Source organism: Lethenteron reissneri, chromosome 1 (assembly GCF_015708825.2).
Source record: "Lethenteron reissneri isolate LAM-NWPU_2019-01 chromosome 1, ASM1570882v1, whole genome shotgun sequence".
Classification (NCBI taxonomy): domain Eukaryota; kingdom Metazoa; phylum Chordata; class Hyperoartia; order Petromyzontiformes; family Petromyzontidae; genus Lethenteron; species Lethenteron reissneri.
The window spans coordinates 4,447,054-4,455,718 of NC_083779.1; the positions used below are offsets into that span (position 1 = coordinate 4,447,054).

Sequence of the window (8,665 nt, forward strand, 5' to 3'; positions counted from 1 at the left end):
TTATTTTATTATGTTTTATTTTTATTATTTTATTATTTCCCTTCTACGTGACTTTACCGAAAGAACCAAGAAGACTCGTTTGGGAAGTTTTAAAGGACCGACGTCTTTCCGCGGGCGTAGGCCTTCGCGGTTGTGCCGCGGTGGTGCCCTTCGGCACGATGTCCGACGTTTCGCTCCACGCTCCGACGGGAGCGTCTTCGCGAAACTGAAATTAACCGAAGCGGTGGAAGCCGAGAAAACATCGCGTAGCTGGACAGCACAATGGTGAAAAACCTACGCAGCGGTATCAGAATCAGAATATGCATTTATAGTGGAGGAATCCGATGAGCTATGAAGCTCTTTTTCACAGACGTCGAGTTGGGGTGAGTCAGAAGGTGACAACAACAAACGATACTAAAACACGATAGGGGTGCAAGGTGTAGGAACGGTAAGAAAATCACTAAAAACATAGAAAATAGCCTTTTTTATTTAATCAGGTAAAGCCGACTGAGCTATTAGCTGCGTTTTTCAGATGCGACTTAATATAAACAATTTAAATATGGAGGGAAAAACCGGAGGACCCGGAGAGAAAAAAAATCCGCGCAACCACTGGGAAACCACGCAAACTCCAAATATGCAGCGGCGGGTGTCAGGGTCGGGATCGAACCCCCGACCTCCTGCACGCCAGGCGAGGAAGGTGACATCCCCGCAGCGACATTCCGCCACCGTAACTCGTAGGTTCACTGGCGCTTCCCTCCCACTCGCCAGAGGTCGCAAAGGGGTTTTGATTCCTTACCCGTACCCGGCCGCACCAGGGTCGCAAACGGGTACCCGTACCCGGCCGGGTAAGGGTAGCCGGGTATCGGGTAGGGTACGGGTATCGGGTACCCGGTTGCGACCTCTGCCACTCGCCGACCGACGATCCGGCGTGCACCGTCCGCTCTATGACACCACGCAGCGAACGCGGGAGTCGCGTTGTAGCTTTTGAAGTCGTAATTTTTTTTTTGCCACCCTCTTAAAGTTTGCTATTTTGACCGTCGCAGACCCCCCCGTTATTCGAGTCAGGAGCCGCGCTTTCAAAAGCTGGGTGCGAGGGTGGGGGTGGAATGGGGAGCAGCTCAGCCGGTTTTTGTACGTCGCTGGCGGATTCCGCTGGGCTCTTATCAACATCCCCGAGGGCTTAGCGATTCCCGTCAGGGCCACGAACATGTGCACGAGTGAGTGTTGGGTGGTGGGTTGGGGTAGGCCTCGGCAAGGTAAGGTAATTTACCCTTTTTACCGGGGTAAAAGGGTAAAGGTAAAGGTTAAATGTGTCGACATGCCAAGGGGTAAGGTAAAGGGTAGGGTAAAGGTAGCTCGGAAGAAACGCCCGGTAGGGTAAATACGGTGCCTTGTTTACCGCTAAACGATCCGTGGCGCAGTCCGTGGCCTCCATTTAATAAGTAATATTAAAACTAAAACTTTATTAAAAACACGCTTTTATTAAATGTACGAGTAATGGCAGAACTCCACGACTCCAGGAAGTGGCCCCGAAGCTTGCCATAACGTACGGGACCGTGGCCAATTACAGCCAACGTCAGTTGAGCGTGGACAATTAGACCCAAGCCGAAACGTAACATTTTTTTCAAAATGTTTAAAAATATATCTTTTTTTATGATAGTTTATAGTATCGTCATCAGTATGACATAAGTATACCAAGTTTGCAGTCGATACCACATTGGGAAGTGGGTTAAAATTGAGTTACAAGATTTGAGGATACAACAACAGAGTGAGTTAAGAGAAAGCGTGTAAAATTGGAATAATCGAGAGTATTCTGTATGTATAAAGCGCTCTACCTGCCGTTTACCGGTATAAACCTTGTTAATGTGTAGTAGTACCCCAGTAATTACCCTGTAATCGGGTAGTTTGTATGGGGTAAGGGTAAAAGGTAGGGTAAAGGTCGGGTCATTGATTGTATTGTGGTAAGGTAAAAGGTAGGGTAAAGGTAGGCTCGTTGATTTTTACCTTACCTGCTAAAGGGTAACAGGTAGGGTAGAGTGATTGTATTGTGGCGAGGTAAAAGGTAGGGTAAATGTAGGCTCGTTGTTTTTAACTTTTACCTTACCTTGCCGAGGCCTAGTTGGGGAGCCAGCCCTGGGTGTCCGCCACTGCCACCCAACGACTCTCCCAGCTCGCTGCCCGCAAATTGCAAATTGTCCAGCGAGGGCTACACGCATTGCAGTTCAAATTAGAGGAAATGTTGGACGGATTTGTGCAGTGGTGACGAGAGTGCAGGGGAAAACATGGCGATTTGGAAGGCGCTCGACCGACTAAAACCAAACTAACGACGAAACCAACTTTTATTTTACCAGCTAAGGCCCACTGGTAGGGAGATGGAGGGGGGAGGGTACCAGCTTCGGTATATTTTGTAAATGTAAGAATGGATGCTGAATAACGACGGAAAACATATGATTCTGTACCTCGATAAAGAAAAAAACGTTTATTGTAGTCGTTGCCGACGTCCACAGAACTGTTTCCCGTTCCTTCGATGTAGCCTGTGAAATGAACGGGGTACGGTGCAGTGGGCGCTTGACATCGACCACAAAAGCTGCGTTGTTCTTGGTTCTTTCGGTAAAGTCACGTAGAATGGACAGACCTGTTCACCTGAGCACGGCTGCTTGCGTTGTGGCCGAAACGTCGTGAGAATGATTTTATTATTTTTTATTATTTTTTTATTTCCATTCTACGTGACTTTACCGAAAGAACCAAGAAGATGAATCCCTGCAGTCACGAAAGCTTTAAATCGAAAAATAGCTGCATTGTTTTTTTTACCCGAGGTACAAAACCTTATGAAATGTATATTCGTCGATTCCACCTCTTCGTGGTCGCGGCACGCCGGGCGGGTGTGGACGATCGATGATACGTGAACGTGAAATGCAAAACGCAACAAGGGGGTTAAAGGTTTATGATTTTGCGCGCCAAGGTGGCCGGGGTCGTCGTCGTTTTTATTATTTTTCTCCGCGTGTGTGTTGTCGCGTGCTTCAAATGTTCAGCGCGGGTTTCACGCTTTTTTTAAAATACTTTTTAACAATTTAGACGGCGGTTTCGCTTTCGTTTAGCAAACTCTATGACGCGTAGTTGTCGTTGCATTAACAGGTCATAACTTTACGACTTATTTTTACTCTTTTTACGTTTTTATTTTGCCCCCCCCCCCCCCCTCAGCGAATGGTGGCGTGCTGATAAATATTTTATATCTGCTCACCTGGACGGGAAAAAAAGGGGAATGATCTTTGGCATGGATGTGGATTTTGGTAAAAAAAAAAGATATATACACCCTGCGGCGTTCGGCTTTACCCGAGGTTTGACAGTTACGGCAGCGTTGCTTTACCGAGTTCCGGAGGTGCCGCTCGTTTTCAGTCTTCGAGCGAGAGCGGAAAACCAAAATCTGCCATCTTGTCACAACTCGGGGGCCACTCTTCTGGCTTTGTCGGTTTTTGTGGCTCGGTCCAGAGTTCCCCGGTGATCGCTACATTCATTAAAACAACAAAGATTCCGCGTGTGAAGAGTTGCCTCGGGTGTCAATGTTGCTCATGGTGCTGGCGCTTTTTCCTGCCTTGTGACCTCCGACCTTTGGTCGCACTCACCGGATCGTTTTTGACGGACAGGTTTGGGCACGATCAAGCGGGGAAGACACCTCATTCGCATATCCGTCCTTCCACGTATACAAAAACAATATTTCAGAGTTTGTTTATATGCCCATCGCCTCGGCCGCGCGACCCGCTTGGGAATGAAGAATTTCGACGGCATTCATATTCTTAGGTTTTTTCGGTAAAGTCACGTAGGTAAAACATTTTAATTAATAAAAGTAAAATAAAAATCACGACATTTCGGAGGCAACACAAGCTTCCGTCTTCAGGTGGAACCGTCACAGCACGATAGCTGTTGCCTCCGAAACGTCGTGATTTTTATTTTTTATTTTATTTTTATTTTACTTTCATTAATTTAAGTTTTTTACCTTACGTGACTTTACCGAAAAAAACCTAAGAATATGAATCCTTGCAGTCACGAAAGCTTCAAATCTAGAATCGGCAGCATTCGTTCAACGGCGGGCAAACTCCGGACCGGTTTTGAGCTTTGACAGCAGATCAGCAGTTGGCGTCGCTTGCACCAACCACGATGATCTGCTTGCTAGACGTGGGTCCCAGTTTGTTACGAAGCTATGTAATGCATAACAGTGGTTATTTTTGATGGCTTAGTTAATTTCGTTTTTTGAGTCGGCTGGCCAGGATTGGGGAAAACTCGGCCCATTTTCCACAACAGGCATCTCGAGAGAGAGCACAGATTTAAAGGGTTTCTAACCAAACATTCATACACACGGTAACGTATTTAAGAATCTCAGTTAAGGAGCCCGTTCCCCCATCTTTCTATGTCCCCCTGCTTTTAATAACCGGTTCGCCTTCTGTTGATGGTGCGTGCAAGCGTGCGTCACAACGTGATGTATCGATGGTGGGGGTGCGCCCCGTACATTGACTAAAAATATATAAAAATAATGACGAGTTAAGACACAAATAAGAATTAGTTAAGACACAAATAAGAATTACCCGGTAGGGTAAAGGTAGCGCGAAGTGTTACCCGGTAAATACGGTACCTTGTTTACCGCTAGAAGCTCCGTGGCACAGTGCGTGGCTTCCATTTAATAAGTTAAAAAAAAACTTTAAACTTTTTTTTTTAAACACGCTTTAATGAAATGTACCGTACTAGTAATGGAAGAACTCCACGACTCCAGGAAGTGGCCCCGAAGCTTGCCATAACGTAAGGCACCATGGTGATTTACAGCCAACGTCAGTATGAGCGTGGACAATTCGACCCAAGTCGAAACATAACATATAAAAATTTGTGTTTAAAAATAAAAAAAGATGTTTTTTATGATAGAATATAGTATTGTCATCAGTATGTCATAAGTATACCAAGTTTGCAGTCGACACCACATTGGGAAGTGGGTAAAAATTTAGATACAAGATTTGAGAATACAACAACAGACGGAGTGAGTTAATAAAAAGCGTGTAAACCACGTATGCACACGGGCGTCCCTCGCGTAACGCGCCATGTGCGTTCCTGAAAAACGGCGTGTAATTCGAATCGCGCTGTAACTGAAGCCTATCTTCCCATAGACATGCATGCTCTGAGGGGGGGGATGCGTTACCGAAGAAAACTTTTAAGTATCGTTTAACTTCTTTTAGTCCTGGATTTAGAAAATACGTGTACACGAAATACTTTACATTATCAACATTAGAAAAAAATACTTAATAAGGAGTATAATAACGTCGTAATTCAGATTTTTTAAAGATTGCCGCTTACAAATATTTACTTACTGAGTAGCGTCAGCGCTTTTTGGATGCTTCCGTGGGGGCTGCTTGCAGCAGTAACGCACGATGCAAGCAGAGGCAGCAGATCTCAGAATATTTATACTGGAGGAATACGATGAGCTATAAAGCTCTTTTTCACACATCCAGTAGTTTTCACCAATGTCCACTAGATCTAAGACAGCGACACCCAAGTCCGCGACACTGGCCGCTGGCGTCAGAAATAAAATAAAAACTATCAAAGCGCCTTTTTTTCCAGTATCAAAGTATGGAAAATAAGGATAGGCATCTACATCATTAGACCTCCTTTGCCAGTACCAAGATATAATAATAGGGGTTTTCCCCTTTTTTTCTGGCAACAAAACTGAAACCTTTTACAAGGAATCATGTGTGCATTAACCACAATCCTTGTGGTCAAAATGCAAACAAAAAATACACTTTTGGCGTCCTCTGGTCTAGCGCCAATTGAGACGAGGCCCAAAAGAAAGCCGTCTCTGGTGTGGACCAATCAGTTTCAAGGACAATGCATTATACAGGTAGGAACAACAGTTCCACACTGCCCACCAGGGATTATTTGTCTGTCGTGCATAGCCAAGCCCCCGATTTGTATTTCATAGAGTGCTTCGGGCGGGCTCAGCACCACGTGACGCGCTTCCCCCACGCAGCTTGCGTCGCGTAACACGGATCGCACGAATGCGCTGTCCAACCAAGTTCCTACCTGCCCACTCCGAACGAACGCGTTATTATCAGAGCGTGTTTTTTGTTTGCATTTTGACCGTGGTTAATGCACACATGATTCCCTGTAAACAGGCTTCAGTTTTGATAATTGTTTTTTTACCCTTTTATCTGGCAACAAAACTGACACCTTTTTTTTGCCAGATAAAAGGGTAAAAACCAATTATCATATTTTTTACTGGCAAATGAGGTACCAAAGGCTTCGGTTTTGTTGCCAGAAAAAAGGGGAAAACCCCCTATTATTTAGGAAAATTGCTTAACCTGTATGGGAATAAAACAGGAGTAGTGTTAAGATGTTCGAAAACCAAATATAATTTTTTTGCAAGGAATCAAGTGCGTTAACCACAGAGTACTTATGGTGAACATGGAAACAAACATGGTGTGATAATATATTTTATTGTCAGAAAAGGTAAAACCTATTGTTACTTTTCTTTTTTGAAAATGTAACTTTTTTTTGGGTTAGATGGCGTAAATATAAACGTGTCGTTAAACCCGCCGACAGACAATCAGTAAGGTTTGTCAGGTAAACCGAACGTGCCAATTCGTTACTAGTTCAGAACTAACTGGTGTGTTGGAGAGTAAATCCACAACATTTACAATCTGAGTACGACTTTTCGCCAGTAATTGCAACCGGCATCATCAGGCAAAAACATATTTGCGCGATCTAACCCCAAAAACAAACCTCTTATGGATGATATTGGTCCACGAAAGCCTCCTACGAAGTGTTAAATTGAATATTTTAATCACTGAAAATATATTTTTTTATTTAGGAAAAATATCTTACAATCTTTTTTTCTCGAGCGCATAACTGAAACTCACAGCGAAAGTGCGAAGTATGTCCCTAAAAGACGAATTGTGTAACTACAAATTCGCGCTCTGGAGCAGAAGGCCGAAGGTTTGCGTTAATACGAGGAACGCCGGTATTTTATTAAAAAGAACAGTTTAACACGGAGGCTTTCGCGACCACAAATGTGGCTGCCGCCTGATGATGCCGGTTGTAATTATTGGCGAAACGTCATCCTCGGATTGTAAATGTTGTGCGTTTACTCTGCAACACACCGGTTAGTACTGAACTAGTAACGAATTGGCACGTTCTGTTTCCGTGACAAACCTTACCGATTGGCTGTGCCGGGTTTAACGACACGTTTATATTTACGCGATCTAACCCCAACAAAAAAAAACTCGATTATGGATTTTTAAAAAAATCTTATTGATGGACCCTCATACAATCCGGCCACACCGTTCTTCACACGAGCAACTTTGATTTCTCCACACCAATGCCCCCCCCCTATCCCATACGTGCTCATGCAATGCCTCGCCACCGTCGGCGAAGAGCCGAGCCTGCAGCATCGCCACCCCGAGGGTGGAGCAGCGGTCCACACCGATTCTTGGTCGATTATTATGCTCTGTGTACACGCATCATCGCATCGCGCGCGCGTAAGAGATATTTTCGATTCGTGTTGTGTGTAATGTGTCGCCCCCACCCCCCCACGCCTTGCCCATCTGCAGCCCTGATGAGATGCTACCATTCACCATCGTCGTCACCAACAGCCATGATCCCGCTGCGTCACAGAGACCACGTGCGTTGCACCACCACCAACCTCCCGCCACCACCCACGCCACCACCACTGAGCACTGCCTCCACAGCAGAGGTCGCAAACGGGTTTTGATTCCTTACCCGTACCCGGCCGCACCAGGGTCGCAAATGGCTACCCGTACCCGGCCGGGTACGGGTAGCCGTTCCCTACCCGTACCCGTACCCTACCCGAAATAAGTGACAAACGGCTACTTACCAGTGACTCACGGCCTACCCGTACCCGTACCCGGCCGCACCAGGGTCACAAACGGCTACCCGTACCCGGCCGGGTATGGGTAGCCGGGTATCGGGTAGGGTACGGGTATCGGGTACCCGGTTGCGACCTCTGCTCCACAGTGCAGCGTCACAAAGGCCACGTACGAAGCCACCGCTACCACCCATCGCCACCACCACCCACTTACACCACCACCCACTTACACCACCACCCACTTACACCACCACCACCACCCACTTACACCACCACCCACCGACACCACCCATCACCGCCACCACTACCCACTTATACCACCACCACCCACCGACGCCACCCACCGACACCGCTTCTTGTCATCTCGACGCGTTGCCCATCCAGCAGTGGGTTGACGGTGTGCGATGACGGTGTGCGATGACGACGATGGTCCAAGCTGTTGGTGCGTCTCTATCATTGCCACGTTAGTGTAGTCCAACGGTGATATCACGGGAGAAGAAAAAAATGTTTTGAATTATTAAATGTTGACAATTTTTTGTTAAAAAATAAAATGATGAACTGTCGTATAAGACCCTTTTTGTTGTTGTTATCGTGATTGGAAGTGCTTTATTAACTTAACCGGACAACACTAGTAAACAAACTCAACACGTCTGTGCGAGCTTCTGGTGGCCACATGAGTCGTGAGTGCGTGACCTTAAAAAGGGAATACATATACAGTATATAGTAGGGTCTAAGGCTTTGACAAGATTAGTTGTTCAAGTGAACCTGAACCCTGTCCATCCGATTCATCGCTCTGGTGAGTTAGTACTCGTGTAGTGACATAGA

General features: G+C 46.0%; 1 protein-coding gene across 1 annotated transcript in view; it reads right to left on the reverse strand.

The window, feature by feature from the left end:
• SNRPA1 (small nuclear ribonucleoprotein polypeptide A') overlaps positions 1–8,665 on the reverse strand; it is an 840,838-nt gene that overhangs the window by 436,852 nt on the left and 395,321 nt on the right. The window lies entirely within an intron of this gene.